This window comes from Odocoileus virginianus, chromosome 1 (genome assembly GCF_023699985.2).
Source record: "Odocoileus virginianus isolate 20LAN1187 ecotype Illinois chromosome 1, Ovbor_1.2, whole genome shotgun sequence".
Classification (NCBI taxonomy): Eukaryota; Metazoa; Chordata; class Mammalia; order Artiodactyla; family Cervidae; genus Odocoileus; species Odocoileus virginianus.
This window is the reverse complement of record NC_069674.1, coordinates 1,745,947-1,762,819: the sequence shown is the minus strand read 5'-3', so window position 1 is coordinate 1,762,819 and position 16,873 is coordinate 1,745,947.

Genomic DNA, 16,873 nt, shown 5'->3' with positions numbered 1-16,873 from the left:
TCACATATAATCACACACACCATACACACACACTCGCACATACACACACACCATACACACACACCATACACAAACTCTCACATGCACACCACACACTCACACAACCACACACACGCACCATACACAAACTCTCACATGCACAGCACACACACTCACACATGCCATATACACACACTCACAGTCACACACACCACATGCACACACTCACACACACACACTTGCACATACACACACACACCATATACACACACATACACACCATACACACACACACTCTCACACAACCACATACACACACCATATATACACACCATACAAAACTCTCACACACACACTCACACATACCATATACACACACACATATAATCACGCACACCATACACACACACACCATACACACACTCACATACACACACATACACACCATACACACACACTACATACACACTCTCACATACACACACACTCTCACACAACCAAACACACACCCTCACACAACCACACACACACACCATATACACACACCATACACAAACTCTCACATACACACCACACACACACACACCATATACATACACTCTCACATACACACCCCACACCACATACACACCCCACACCACATACACACACACTCATACACACAATCACACACACCATATACACACACTCGTACATACACACACTCTCACATACACACACACACCACATACACACACCATACACACTCACATACGCACTCATATATGCACACTCACACATACCACATACACACACCATACACACACTCACATACGCACTCACACACACCATACACACACCACACACTTACATACACACACTCACACATGCCACATTCACACACTCACATACACACTTACCACACACACTCTCTCATACACACCACACACCATATACAGACACAGTATATACAGTCATACACACACTCTCACATACACACACATTCTCACACACACACACACACACACCATATACACACTGTCACACACACACACTCACATACACACTCTTACACACACCATATACTCACGACACACACATGTCCACCATATACAAACTCACATACACACCACACACACCATATACACACACACTCTCACTTACACACACAGACACACCACACCCAGACCAGTTCAGAAGACTGCATCACAGAGGAATTATGTAATTTCCCGCTGTCAAAGAGCTAATAAATAAAACAGCTGGTATTTGAACCCAGGCAGTACGGTCACAGAGTCATTAAAACCCAGTAGTAAAAAATCCAAAGTTTAACCTCTTCAGTTCTGGCATTACAGCTGAAGCGGGTAGGAGGGAAATGTATCTGGGCCGGCAGGTGTTGCTCTGAAAAGAAACGACAGATTCAGAACCAAATGAAGAGGAACATGATACAAACCTTGGAAACAGCTCACACGGCACCTGAAGAAAAACATTCACCTTATATGCATGTATGAGAAAAAGTTATAAATTAATGACTAAGAGTCCAGCCTAAGCTTGTAAATCCTGAGGAGAGGACGGTGACATGGGTGAATGTCTGTGTCTTACAAGGACTTACATGCTGATGCCCTGACCCCCAGCATGGCCATATCTGGAGATGAGGCCTCTAAAGAAATAAAGGTTAAATGAGGTCATGAGGGAAGGACCCCCAGCCCAACAGCATTAGTGCCCTCACAGGAGCAGATGCCAGAGTCCCCTAACCTCACCTAGGGAAGGCCAGCAGAGATCATGGGGAGGGGCTGGCCTCTGCAACCCAAGCGAGGAAAGCCTCCCCCAGAGCCCGACCTCGCCGGCAGCCTGGCCCCCAGAAGCGGGAGGCGCAGATGCCTGCTGACGAGGCCGCCCGGTCAGTGGCGCTTGGTCACGTCGGGCTGAGCTGACTGGCACAGAAGGAAACAAAGGACCACGACACAGAAAACTGAGGCGAGACGCTGTCCTGCAGCTCGGGCCTTGGTCGCCAATGCTGGACGCTCACAAGCAGGTCGCTCTCCAGCTACTTCCTTTCTTAAAAGCTGCCTTCTGGCTTCCCTGGCGCCTCACTGGTAAAGAGTCCGCCTGCTGGTGCAGTGGCCGTGGGTTCGATCCTGGTCCGGGAAGAGCCCGCATGCAGGGAGCACAACCGTGGGTCATGAGCACCGAGCCTGTGCTCCACAACGAGAGAGGCCACCCCAGCAAGAGGCCTGCGCGCCACAGGAGAGTCGCCCCCCTCGCAGCGATCAGAGGCAAGCCCGTGCAGAAACACGGCCACAAATAAGCGAATAAAACTGTTTGAAAACTGCCGTCACTCCTCTTGGGCGTTTTCATTTTCATACAAATTTTCTAATCAGCCTATCAATTTCCATAAAATACTGCACAATTTTTATTGGAACTCCACTGAATCTACAGATGGATTTGTAATGATGACATTTTTACCAAAAAAGTGTTTTCTAATCCATTGATACAGCAAGTCTCTTCACATAGAAGGATCTTTAATTTATTTCATCCAAGTTTTATACTTTTCAGTATAGAAACTCTGCACTTCTTTCAGTAGATTTACCGTCAGCCATTTCATCTTTGTGATGCTACAAGTAATTTATTAAGATTTTGTTTCTAATTATCTAATGAGAATGTATAGAAATACGAGTATTAACCTTGAAAACTTTACCCACTGATTCTAACATTCACCTGTAGATTCTTCTGATTTTCTATGTATACTACTCAATACAACATCTGAATACATTGAATCTGAATCAAACACTGGAACTACTTTCTATCTGCTGAATGGTTTCTTCAGAAGCAGTGTGACTCTGTTTTTTAAAGGAATATTTAGGAATTATGCTTCCAGGTTACTTTAATTAGATTACAGCTGATTAGCAGAACTGGAACTCTTCCCCACCCACCCCCATCCTCAGCTCAGGATGAGCCAAACACCCTTTACAATGGGCATGGACCACACCCTGTGCCCACATCCACATCTCTAAAATGCTTCTTATATGACACCATCTTCTCCTTCCTTGTCTTCCTTTTGTCCTGAAAACAAGGCCTGTCTTCTTCAATTCTGTATCCCCAACACCAACTGTGACATAAGAAGATCTCGATAAATATCTATGGAACCAAAGGGCCAAACTAGGTTATTTGAGTCCAATAACAGCCAAGACTTTCACTAACTGGTCCTAATCTTTGTGAAAGCAGGTGTAATTAATAAACAGCTTACAGGAAACTCTGGGTCAAATCAGAGGTTAAGCAGGAACTGTCCACAATGACTAGCCTGGTCGGGGCAGATCCAGTGGGCACACACACTTCCCCTTCTGGTGGGCTGGGTCCAAATACACATGAAAACACTAAGAGCATGACCCCAGGGTGAGGTTTCTGTGGGGTGTGCACATGTTTCAGACATGCATTACAGCCTCTGCATCTGCCTCTCTCACCCAGGTCCTCAGGAATGAAGGATCTCTGTAAGCAAGCAAGAGCCTCCACTCTTATTAATATTTTAAACCAGTTGTAACCAGTGCATGCTTGTGTGTGCCAAGTCACTTCAGTCATGTCTGATTCTTTACAACCCCATGGACTTCAGCCCACCAGGATCCTCGGTCTGGGGATTCTCCAGGCAAGAATACTGGAGTGGGTAGCCTTTCCCTTCTCCAGAGGATCTTCCCAACCCAGGGATCAAACCCAGCTCTCCTGCATTGTGGACAGATTCTTTACTATCTGAGTCACCAAGGAAGCCCAAGAATACTCGAATGAGTAGCCTATCCCTTCTCCAGCGGATCATCCCAACCCAGGAATCAAACTGGGGTCTCCTGCATTGCAGGCGGACTCTACCAGCTGAGCTACCAGGGAAGCCTCATTCTTTACCACAAGCGCTGCCTAACCAGGCTACATGTCAAATCTCCAGATCGTGATAGTCACAGTGGGCTGTCATCAGCCACAAAATTCTTATGTTGAAGCATTAACCCCAAATGTGACAGTATTCAGAGATGGGGCCTTTGGAGAAGCAATTCAGGTTAAATGAGGTTACGAGGGTGGGGTCCTGATCCAACAGACCAGGGAGAAACCCCAGGAATCTGATCAGAGCAGAGGCCACAAGACCCAGCAAGAAGCCAAGGAGAGGCCTTGGGAGAAACCCAACCTGTTGGCCCCTTGAGCTTGGGCCTCCAGCCCCCTGACTGTGAGAGGACACGTTCCAGGGCTGAGCCAGCCAGGCCGTGTGTTCTGTTACAGCTGCATGAGCTGACTGATACATGGGCCCCACACGCAGCTACCGGACAAAGACCCTCCTGTGTGTTGGCATCTGCCCTGTCCCTCCCCCACCCATCACTTGCAGGCCCCAGCAAACTCCAGAGCACAGGCCTCCCCTCACCTGTCTTCCCCAGCAGACCCTGCACTGGATCTGTTCCCACCCTCAACCCCGAAGGATCCACCCCATGGGTACAGCCTTCCGTGTGGACACACAGACGTGGGCGGCCATAGCAATGGAGCAGAACTCACCCAGCACACGGTTGGGGGGTTCCTGACCCTGCCACACGATGAAAGAGGAGAGGCCACACCAAGGGAGGGGATGCTTGGCTTGGCCCAACTCCAGGCCGACCCGCGGTTTATCCGGTGCAGTGGTGGAGTAAGTGAGGCCAAGAGGCACGCAGCTGTGAGATTTCTCACCCATAAAGCTCTGTGACCTGCCCCAGGGGAAGCAACAGGGCTGCCGTACCCAGTAAGTCTGCATCAGCATACTTGTGTTTACATGTTTATGGAAAACTGCAAATTTCTATAAACACTTAAATTCCTACAGAAGATTTCATTCCTTTGCTCCTTCCCTTGACTTCTCCGAGGTCCCCACCGACTGCCCACTTTGTGGCGACCTCAGCACGACCATCCTGGGGGCAGATGAGGCTCACGTCTCCAGCACCTCTGGCTCGCAGACCGGAGCAGCACGAGAAGGGGTCTGCAGCTCTGCCGTGGTGCTGGAGGCACAGAGGACGGGCGGTCACCTTCCAGCGTGTGAGGACCACATTCTGCTCCTAGAATCGGAACCGCGCACGAGCCTCACACCTTGTTCCCACTACATCTTAGCCAGTGACATCCAGCAAAGTCTCCGGCTGAATTAACACAGCTGTGCCCGTGCTGATTTCTTAGGTGTTTTTCTCAGCTTTGATGATTACAGGATGGTTCTGTGTTCACATTAGAGCGGACCTGGTGAAACCAGGTCTGAAACCATAAGTCTGTAGTATTCAGCAACTCGGCTCTAAGTCTAAAATCATCTCAAAATAAAAGGTTGAGGAAAACAAAAGCACTGGCTTTGGACATGACGTGGACATGAATGAGTGGAGGAGATGCATGGTCGCCGGCTCTCTGGTTCAGGACTGGACGGATGGTGGTTCCCCCACTGCTAACAAGACCCTCTATTTACTAAGACAACATCGGCGTCTGTAACAAGCAGTCCCCAGCATTTCTGAAGCTGCCTCCAAGGCCAGCCGGCTCTTGGTCTTCAGTCTGTGGTGCTGGGGTCTCTCACATAGCAGCGTCAGTGGCCAGAGAGAGAGGTGAGATGCTGGCCCCTGGGTTTCATGGCCAGACGGGAAGCAAACCCATCACTTCTGCTCAAAGTCCATCATTACCACTGAGTCACGCAGTCACACCCAACTCACAGAAAGGAGGTCTTTCTGTGAGTCCAAGATGAAGCCGAGGTGATGCGACCAGCACTGGTGGCCCTGACCCTGACCCTGACCCCTGACCCTGGGAGTCCCTTACCAGCCATCACAGCCTCACCCAGGTGCAGGTGGAGATGTTCAGTGCCCTGACCTCTAAGACTTCCCCTGGGCCTCAGTAGCCCGAGGTTGACAAGATGGGTTGTGGTCACCCTGGGAGGTGACCAGTCTGAAGCTGTGGTCGGGGTCAAGGGTCAGCAGTCGGGACACTGCAGAGACTTGATAAGCCGTGCTTGGCAGCTGCTCTGCTCCAGTGGGTCAAGAGTGAGTAGGGAGAGGCCTCAGCTCTGGCCTCGGCTTGCAGGAGGCCAGCCCCAGGAAATGGAGGGATGAATCCCCATGGCACCTTCGGGCCAGGCCTTGTGCTGGGACCTGGCATCACACTCACGCCACTCTGTGATTCCAGCATGGACATGTCCATTCCAGGGCCAAGGAGTCTGAGGTCACACATCCCCAGCATCCACAAAACAGTGTCTGGAGCCGGGGCCTCACATGCGGGGCTTCCAGAGGCCACATCCGTTGTCCAGAGCCCGCAGCCTCTGCCCACACCCACCTGGGGGCCCGGTTCCACCCCCAAGGGGCCTGGCTACCTTCAGGTGCAACAGCCCCAGCGCAAGTGTCCATCCTGAGTGACTCAGCCTTCCCCGCGGGGCACCTTGTCTGAGATCCCCATAAGAGAGGCTAAAGACCTGCTGGAAATCTGGACATCAGGACATCCCCCTGGTCGTTACTCTGAACTCTTTTTGGTGAACCCCAACTGTTGACAGCTAACACCCCAAATCCCCAACTTTACTTACTTACTGAGGTAACTTCCTTAAAGAAAAAACAAACAAAAAACAACAAAAACACACCTCACTGAACAGGAAAGAAGCTCTGTGTCCACATCACAAGCTTCCAGCAGGGCTCACTCACATCTCCATGAGGCCCAGGCGGGTGTTTTCACTGCCATGGCCACCTTCAATCCCTGGCTGGGGCACTAAGATCCCACAAGTTTACACAGCACAACCCCCCAAAAAAGGATGGCCTCTTTCAGGGGCCCCATCAGCCCCCATCAGTCCCCCATCAGTTCCCCCATCAGCTCCCCAACCAGCCGCCACCAGCCCCTCATCAGTCCCCACCAGCCACCCCAACAGCCCCCCAACAACCCCCCATTAGCCCCCATAAGCCTGATCGGTCCCCCATCAACCCCCTCATCAGTTCTCCCATCAGCCCCCGTCATTGCCCCATCAACTCCCCTATCAGTCATATCAACCCCATCAGCCCCGTCAGTCCCCACCAGCGCCCCCATCAGCCCATCAACCCCCTTATGAACCCCAGACCATGAGCCGGACAGGCTCCCTCTGCTCATCTGTGCTGACAGTGAGATTGCAGCCATCACCATCCAGGGGCTGGGCCCCCGATGTGCCACCAGCCCCTCGCCAAGCAGGACTGATCACAAGTGCTCAGACCCTGAGAAGTGCTCCCATTCCCAAGTAATATTTGCTCCTCTGCTAACTCTGCGTTGGAAAAACCAGGTTTCCCTCCCAAGAAGTGCAAGTGAGAGAGGAAGAGCAAGTTTTTAGCCAAAATAGGTGGGAAGTAGAGTCTAACTCGGTCTTGACTCGTTTCACAGGTTTTCTGATTTAGGGATCCGAAGAGGCCCGCCGCTTCTCTCGTCTGTCCCTGTGACTTCACACAAACCCAGCTGGCAACGACAAAGCGCTTTCTTTGTCCCCACATCAGTTCATTTAAGGGGACATGTTTACCAGCAGCTTAATCTGTTTAGTGCAAATACTCTTACATTCTTTTCCTCCATCAGAAACAAAGCCCTTCAAAAATCACAGGGAAACTTGAAAGTCACAAGCTGGCCTTCGAGGCCACGTGACAGCCGTGTGCATCTCAGCAGCACACACACCATCGCTCAGCCCTCTCAACTTCCTCCCTTTGTGAAAAGTTAAGACCAGAAACTAGCTTTCTGAGTGCTGGTCTCCATTTTTACAACTTTGCGTCACACAAACAATACAGTACCAACAAAAGATCGCTTTGATCCAAAGAAGCCCGTTCCTCTGAGAATCAGCCAAAAGGAAAGCGATTTGTATGTTCGGTAGAAAACTGACAATAAACTTAATTAGGCCCGACATATGTAATAAGTGAACAATTGCTTGGCATTTCACAAACAGAATAAACCAAGTTGCTTTTCTTTGGCTATTACGTAGTTATATCAGGAAACATTTGATGCTACCAAAGTAATCAGCTGCCTGGAAGTTTTAACATTAGATTTGCAAAAGAAGTATAGTATAATTGTAATACTGTACTTGCTTATATTTTACTTTAAATACTGAGCAATCTTTTAAATTGAATTTAACTATAAAACTTCCATAAAATAAAAATGCATGATCTCATAAAATCAAATCAGTCTTTAATTGTAATAATAAAAGTTACATTTAAGTAATGGTGTCTCTGAGTTAATAGCTCCATAAAAGAGCAGCTGAAGAGCCAATCTGTGCTACCTGAGCAACTGTTTCTTCAACATTTCTGTAATTAAAAGATGAGGCTTTGATACATTGTGCCCTGATTTGGCAGAACTCTTTGTTTGGAGGGAATTGTCAAGGAAGCCCACCTGGAAGTGGTGAGAGATGGCAGAGCAAAGATGACTTCTGTTGTTCTCCAAAGGGGTTATTCATTTTAACCAGATTCCAGAGTAAAATAGCAACATTAAATCTGGAAACATTAAGAAAAAAGCAGTGCCAATATTACACATATTAATAAAGATGAAAGTAAATTTTGCTGTTGTTATTCACTAAACAGTGAATAATATTTTCCCAGTATTATACTCTAATTTGCTAATTTGTGGACTATGTGGTTTAAGAGTCTGATCTTCCTTTTTGAATGCATCATGAAGCTAACTAATAAGAAAATTCTACTTCACCAATGAACTTTGAGTTTCAAGAAAGGCCCCCACTCGTTTGTCTTCAAAGTAACACGTTACTTCTGTGTCTCAGAGGAGAATATCTGAAGAGTTTAAAGGCAGCCGGTGGGACAGCAGAATATATTTGCAAATAATTTACGTCTCATCAGGGACATCAGTCAGTCAGTCAGTCAGTTCAGTCGCTCAGTCATGTCTGACTCTTTGCGACCCCATGAATCTTTGCTTTTTAATATGCTGTCTAGGTTGGTCATAACTTTCCTTCCAAGGAGTAAGCGTCTTTTAATTTCATGGCTGCAATCACCATCTGCAGTGATTTTGGAGCCCAGAAAAATAAAGTCAGCCACTGTTTCCACTGTTTCCCCATCTATTTGCCATGAAGTGATGGGACCGGATGCCATGATCTTAGTTTTCTGAATGTTGAGCTTTAAGTCAACTTTTTCAGTCTCCTCTTTCACTTTCATCAAGAGGCTCTTTAGTTTTCACTTTCTGCCATAAGGGTGGTGTCATCTGCATATCTGAGGTTATTGATATTTCTCCTGGCAATCTTGATTCCAGCTTGTGCTTCCTCCAGCCCAGCATTTCTCATGATGTATTCTGCATATAAGTTAAATAAGCAGGGTGACAATATACAGCCTTGAAGTACTCCTTTTCCTATTGGGGACCAGTCTGTTGTTCCATGTCAAATTCTAACTGTTGCTTCCTGACCTGCATACAGGTTTCTCAAGAGGCAGGTCAGGTGGTCTGGTATTCCCATCTCTTTCAGAATTGGGAAGGGTAAATTAAGCTTTTAATGGATAAGCTAAATTGTTGTGTGCTCATTGTTGTGTGTTGGGTTGTTTTTGTTGTTGACTTTTAGGAGTTCTTTATATATTATGGATGTAAGACGCTTACTCCTTGGAAGGAAAGTTATGACCAACCTAGATAGCATATTGAAAAGCAGAGACATTACTTTGCCAACAGAGGTCCGTCTGGTCAAGGCTATGGTTTTTCCAGTGGTCATGTATGGATGTGAGAGTTGGACTGTGAAGAAAGCTGAGCACTGAAGAATTGATGCTTTTGAAGTGTGGTATTGCAGAAGACTCTTGAGAGTCCCTTGGACTGCAAGGAGATCCAACCAGTCCATCCTAAAGGAGATAAGTCCTGGGTGTTCTTTGGAAGGACTGATGTTGAGGCTGAAACTCCAATACTTTGGCCACCTGATGCAAAGAGCTGACTCATTGGAAAAGACTCTGATGCTGGGAAAGATTGAGGGCAGGAAGAGAAGGGGACGACAGAGGATGAGATGGTTGGATGGCATCACCAACTCGATGGACATGGATTTGGGTGGACTCTGGGAGTTTGTGATAGACAGAGAGGCCTGGTGTACTGCAGTTCATGGGGTCGCAAAGAGTCAGATACGACTGAGTGACTGGACTGAACTGAAGGTTTCAATCCTTTTATCCACCCAATTATTGAGCAAAATTACTTGCAAAAAAAAAGGAGTGACTAGTGACTCTGACTTAAATCAACAGCAGAAGACTGGCCTCTGAACTACCTGGTCCGTAGAGCCAGCGGATGCTTTCTTAGTTGCTGAAACTAAAGGGACAATATGATGAGTTTTGGGCAGGGAGCCCAGGGACACCAAGTCTTGCCCTCAGGCCCCTTGAGGCCTTGAGGGAGTGAATACGGGAAACAGTGACCAGGCCAAGAGGAACTTCAGGTATCTTCAGTCGCTGGCCCCCAACCCCAGTGCACAACCCAGTAAACTGGACTTGTAGATGCCTTGTTTCCCAAGCCAGTTGGGAACAGATGACTTTAGAGCCTTGAAATACCAGGTGACTTCTTCACTCTCCACTTCACTCTCGGCACCCCCACCGTCAACTGTGGAACCACAGCTCTGACCTCATCACCGGACAAGAGTCTGCCTGCCCCCAGCGCATCCTCGCCCCCGCTAACACGGCCCGACTCCTGCTCCGCACTTCGAGCCCAAGGATGGAGCCTTCACCCTCCCTGGAAACCAAGCACTAAGCTCCGGCCGCGGGCGCACGCCAGCAGAACCCTGAGTGGCCTCGCAAGCGAGAGAGGGCCTCCTCCTTTTTCTGTCTTCCACTCCTTCCTGGGCCGGATTTATCGAGACAGCTGGGTGTTCAGACGCTATTTTAAACCAGGGCCACGACCTTGAGGACTTAAGCCCCTCCGGCCAAGGGCAGAGACAAAGGGTCCTGAGGCCAGACTCCTCTGTGGAGCCGCCAGAGCCGGCTGCGTGCGTGTGAGTGACCACACTCAGAGCTCTGTCACGCCAGCGACGGGGGGACCGGAGGTGTTCCCGCCCCGCCCCCACGAGGGGAGCGGAGACCGAACCCACCCCCGCCGCACTGTTTGTGAGGTGGACGCTGGGGGTGGGGGTGGGGGGGGGGGGTTACCCAGGGGCCGCCCTGCCCCGAGCTGCTCTGGGAGAATGCCGGGTTTTTCACTGATGCCACTCACTTCACCTGAGGGGCCATCTTCACTGGCTGGAAGGAAGCCATTTTTTCAAAGTGCGGGAAATGCTGATGCCGTGACCTCTGAGGAGAAGGTCCTCTGCGGACTGGCCTCGTAGAACAACCCAGTCGTTCAGGAGGCTGGAGGCGAGGCCCGGGACACACGGCATCGCGCACGCGCGCCCAGGCCCCATCCCATCCGTGACGTCCCCTCTCGTCACGCCTGGCCCGTGACGTCACCACACGTCTGCGGCTCCCACGCGGAAGCCCCTGGATCAGCCTGTCTATGCCGGCGGCTTGGCTGTCTCCGTGAGGACGGCACGCAGGTGTCGTCTCCCCGCGGGTGACTTTTTACCCATCACAGGTGATGTCTGTGAGCGTGGAGCAAGCATCTTTTCTCACAGCTTCTCCTTAGAGCCCTGCGGTAACCCGGAGTTAGCCCCCAGTGGGACCTCCTGTGTGCCCACCAAACGTGTGTGCAGTTGTGTGCTGGGCATCCTCACGGGCACGGAGCCAGGGGACCGGTGGGCGCACGATATGCACCCACTCAACGCGGTGTTCCATGCGTGCCGCCAGGGACAAACCCAGGGGCGCGGGCACCCTGGGGAGTAGATGCCTGTCCTGGGAGGAGCCACACGTGACCGATGCCCAGCCAGCCTGGCAGAGGGGAAAGAACAGGACGCGCGGGGACCTGCCCTGGCTAGGCGCCCGCTGCAGGGATGACCGCGGCCAAGGCCGCGTGAGGGGCCGGCCAGGTGGCCGCAGAGCAGGCCTGGGCCTTCATTGCAGGGCAGCGAGTGTCATCACAGGGATGACGAGATGATCAGGATGCCTCCTGAGGTTTTCTTTCTTTTCTTTTTAATGGAGAGCAGGCCTGAGCCTTCATTGCAGGGCAGTGAGTATCTTCAGAGGGATGATGAGAGGGCCAGGACGCTGCTCGGTTTTCTTTCTTTTCTTTTTGAAGTAATTTTATTGGCCTGTAGTTGCTTTCCAATGTTGTTAGTTTCTGTTGTACAGTGACATGATTCAGGCACACATAGGCATATATCCCTTCCTTTTTGGATTTCCTTCCCATTTAGGTCACCACAGAGCGTTGAGTCGAGTTCTCATCAGTTATCTATTCTATGCATAGTATCAGTACTGTACGTGGGTCAATCCCAGTCTCCCCATTCCTCCCAGCACCACCCCTTTCCCCTTTGGTGTCCATATATTTGCCTGTAGAGACTGTCCGACAGGATGAAGTCAGAAGGAGAAAGACAGATATGGTATACTAACACAGAAATCTGGGATCAAAAAAGAATAGTAATAGATGATCTTATGCTGCAAAGCAGAAACAGGGGCACAGCCGTAGAGAACACCTGCATTTGTAGAAGATTCTTCTAAGAATTTAAGAAGAAAGGCTGCGGAGGGGAGGAGATGCGGGGTGGGCTGACCCCAGCCTCCACAAGGTCAGCGCTGGGCCTGCAGGGCAAGAATGGCACGGGTGCTGGGGGCAGGTGCAGAAGCAAAGGTGGATGCAGGTGGGAAGGTCTGTGTGGAGGTCCCGCTGGGACAGAGGGCGGCCTGACCGAGCGCCGTGCCCCGCAGGGCCCAGAGGGTGTGAGGAGGGAAAGCAGACGCTGAGCAGCGCCAGCACTCGGGGTCAGCAGCTCTGCCCAGCACCCAGTGAGGCAGGAGCGGGCTCGGGACATGGGTCCCAGGGACGGGGCCGCAGCCACCGTGCCCAGGGAGCCGGGATTCAGTCTAGTTGAAGTCAGTTCAGGCACATTTATCGATGCCCTTGCTGCTTTGCTTGGGGAACCCCGAGTCCAGCAGAGGTGCTGCCACCTACACTCGCTGAGATGCCGGTGCTAAGAGCTGGGACAGTCGTGGAGCAGGGGGGCAGGTAGCTGAGCAGTCTCCTGAGGCGGTGGCTCTGGGGCTCAAAAGATGAGGACTTGTTGGGGGCGACACAGCCCCTCGGGGGGCAGTTCTGACTGTAGCCGCGTTGGAATCACTGCAGAGCTTGGCAAAGGACAGACATCCGGGACTGCTCCCGGACTTCTTGGTCCACTGAGTCTGCAGCGGCCCAAGAATTTGCCTTCCTGCTAGTTTCCCACCTGACACCAACACCACGGATCTCAGAACCAACCCCAGGAAACACAGGGGCACAAGGGGGCGCGAGCCAAGGCAGAGGGCCCCGGACAGGAAGGGTTGCTGGGCACAGGTGCCCGGGCCCCTCCCCAACGCCCTGTGAAACTCCCAGGGGCCCGTGAGGTGCACCCGAGGTGACCCCTGAGGACCCTGGTCAGGGCGTGAGCTGCTGCTCCCTGCCTTGTGTCCTCTTGACGCACGGGATTCTTTTTTTCTAACTTTTTATTCTAGATGGGAGTCCAGGTGGTTAGCCGTGTTACATTAGCTCCAGGTGTACCGCAGGGTGATTCAGTTAAACATGTGTCTATTCTTCTCCCATTTAGATTGTTACATAATATTGAACAGAGCTCCCTATGCTTTCCAGTAGGTCCTTGTTGGAGTGTATGCATGTCAACCCCAAACTTCCTGACTGTCTCTCTCCCACCCATCCCCTCTGGGAACCATAATTCCCCATCAAGGCCACTGATGAGATTTGAACAAGCTGGAGTCAGGAGACACAGCATCAGAGATTTGTCCTCCGAGTTCACACGGGCCCCTTCACAGCTGTGGCTTGGGCCCCGGGCGTGGTACTCGGCCCCGCCCACCTTACACTGCACAGGCGAGGACCTCAGTCATCTCCATCGTCTCCAGCAGCTCTGCAGGCCCTGGGTGTGGGATTTGCTGAGAGATACCTGGGAGCCATTGAAATCCTGCCCACGGGGAGTGTCAGGGCAGAGTGTGTGTCTTACGTAGATCCTCAGACTGATTTAAACAGGAACTGAGAGATCTTTTTTGCACAGTAATGGTCCTGGTAAAGGTAAAGAGAATGTTGGAAGGCAAGGAGAGATGCGAGTTTTAAACCAGAGGTAAGATCTGCAGGACTCGATGACAGGAAACTCGGTGTATCACTTTCTTTGGAGAGCATCTGTTGACTCTGACTTACGAGTGGAATCCTCAACTGTCTGATTAATACAGATTACAGAAACAGCTTTAGGCCTCTCAGTTCTGCCTGTCCCTGTGTCTCCTTTCTTTTTCTTTCTCTCCACCATGAACTGCATGCTGTCTGACCCCAGTGCCATAGAATCGGGCCTCCACAGCAGCTCTCTGTCCTCATGTTGAGGAGGCAGCACTGGATCAGACCCACGCAGACTCAGAAGCACACATGTGCTCGCTGCACCAGCACGCGGCTCCTGCCCCTCGGCAGCTCACCCCTCACCTGGGGCCTCAGGAAGAGCACCCGGGACCAGCTGAGTCAGGAACAGAAAGCTGAGACCTCGTGTGTGAACGGTTGTGTGCGATGGCCTGCTGGTACCACCCAGAAGTGGGCGGCGGGAGCCCTCCGGCCCCACGCAGGCTGCTCCGAAGAGCCCTGGTTGAGGGGATCTGCCCAGCAGGTAGGACTTCAGGGACGGCATCCATTCATTCTGCCTGGAAGGAAGCGCAGCCGAGCTTTCCCGAGAGGCGTTGTCGCTGGGCTGGGTGATCAGAGATTTGGAAGGAAACAGGTGGAGAGTCAACCACGAGGTGTGAGGAGGCCCGTGGAGAGACCTCTGCAGTGGACACAGAAGGAAAGTATCTGGGTCCCGTGGAAAGCTTAGAAAAGGCAGCCTCGTCGGAGAAGGACGGGTTTGTGAGCGCCCGAGGCCTCTCTCCCAGCCACATGCCATGTGGATGGACTCTCGAGCAGAGTGGCTACAGCAGCGGGGATGGAGCCTGGGCTGGGGCCCCACTCACAGAGGCCACCGTGCCTCGGCCACCCTGAGCCACACGCTGCCGTCAGCAGAGCCCAGTGCTGAGTCCTCAGGTGGTCTCAGCCCACAGGGCGACCAGCTGCCCCGACAGCAGTGGACAGTGTCTCCGTCGTGGCAAAGGTGGGCCTGCCCGCTCTCCAGAACAGGTGCTCCAAAAGGAGATTCGCTTTCTCTGCCCACAATGCTTTTGCCAAAACTGCCATCCATAGAATAATGCAATAACCTTTTCGTCAACCGATACTCCTAATAACACTGCTTCTGACCAGGGAGACTCATCTTAGGGCAAGTCAGCTCCTGTCTGTGCATGCCCGCCCTCAGCACCTCCTTTCCCTGCTCAGTCACAGGACCAGGGAAACGGGCTGCCACACAGGGCTGGGCAGTGTCCTCCCGGCTGTGCTGGATGCTCTGAATCCGTGACCGAGTAAGGTCCAGGGTTCAGCTCAGAAGTCTCTCCTGAGTCAGACGTGCCCAGATGTACGCGTCCCCGGACTGAACAGTGTTCTTGCAAATCTCCTTATATCCCTTTATCATGGTCATTACTGCACTTGACTAACATCATCTGCCTGCACGTTTGCCCCTCTACCTGAAAATCTAAAATGCCAAGGGGCGTGGTGCCTGTCACATGTACAACATTTGAGGAAGTGAAGTGAAAGTCACTCAGTCGTGTCCGGCTCTGTGACTCCTTGGACTGTAGCACGCCAGGCTTCCCTGCATATTATATCTCGGGATATTCTTCATCATATCCTGGAGTTTTCTCCAACTCACCAGGTCAGTGATGCCATCCAACCATCTCATCCTCTGTTTCCCCCTTCTTCTCTTGCCCTCAGTCTTTCCCAGCATCAGGGTCTCCTCCAAAGAGTCGACTCCTCACATAAGGTGGCCAAAGTATTAGAACTTCAGCATCAGTCCTTCCAATGAATATTCAGGGTTGATTTCCTTTAGAATTGACTAGTTTGATCTCCTTGCAGTCCAAGGGACTCTCAAGAGTCTTCACCAACACCACAGTTCAAAAGCATCAATTCTTTGGCACTCAGCCTTCTTTATGGTCCAACTCTCACATATGTATATGACTCGTAGAAAAACCATAGCTTTGACTACGTGGACCTTTGTCATCAAAAGAAAAGGTAAATGACATTATATAAATAGAAAAAGAAGACATGATCAGGGATTTCACAGAAGAGGAAATAACAGAAAGTTATCATATAAGAAGTCAACCTACAAGAATCATATTTCTGTATATAAGCAATAAACAATTAGAAAAAAACATAAATAGTAAATATTTACAGTAGTTCCAAAAATCATACATTTAGGTATAAATGCCAAACATATTCTGAAAACTGTAAAACCTTGATTAAAGAAAGGAACGAAGACATAATTAGATGCAGAGACATACAGTGTTCATGGATTATAAAACACTCTTCAACCATCCTACAGGTTTAATGAAATTCCAATGAACATTCCAGTGGAACTTTTGTCTGTGCATTCAAGCTGATTCAAAAACCAATAGGGGAGACTTCCCTGGTGGTGCAGTGGATAAGAGTCTGCTTGCCAGTGCAGGGGCGTGGGTTTGATCCCAGGTCCAGGAAGATCCCACACGCTGAGGAGCCACTAAGCCCGTGAGCCACAACTATTGCAGCGCGTGTGCCCAGAGCCGGGCTCCGCAACAGGAAAGGCCACCAGTGAGAAGCTGTGCACCATGACGACGTGCATCCCTGCCTGCCACAACCAGGGGAAGCCGGCGGGCAGCGAGGAAGACTCAGCGCAACCAGAAGTAAGTAAATAAATAAACTAACTTTAAAAAAATAGCAAAAGACAAGGTAGCCAAAATAGCCAAACAACTGTGGAAAAGAAGAGCAAACTTGGAGGACTCCCAGTAACTGATTTTAAGGTGGGGGCAGGGGAAGCGGGGAATATCTGTAAGTCACTTATCCACCAGAAGACTTGTATCCAGAA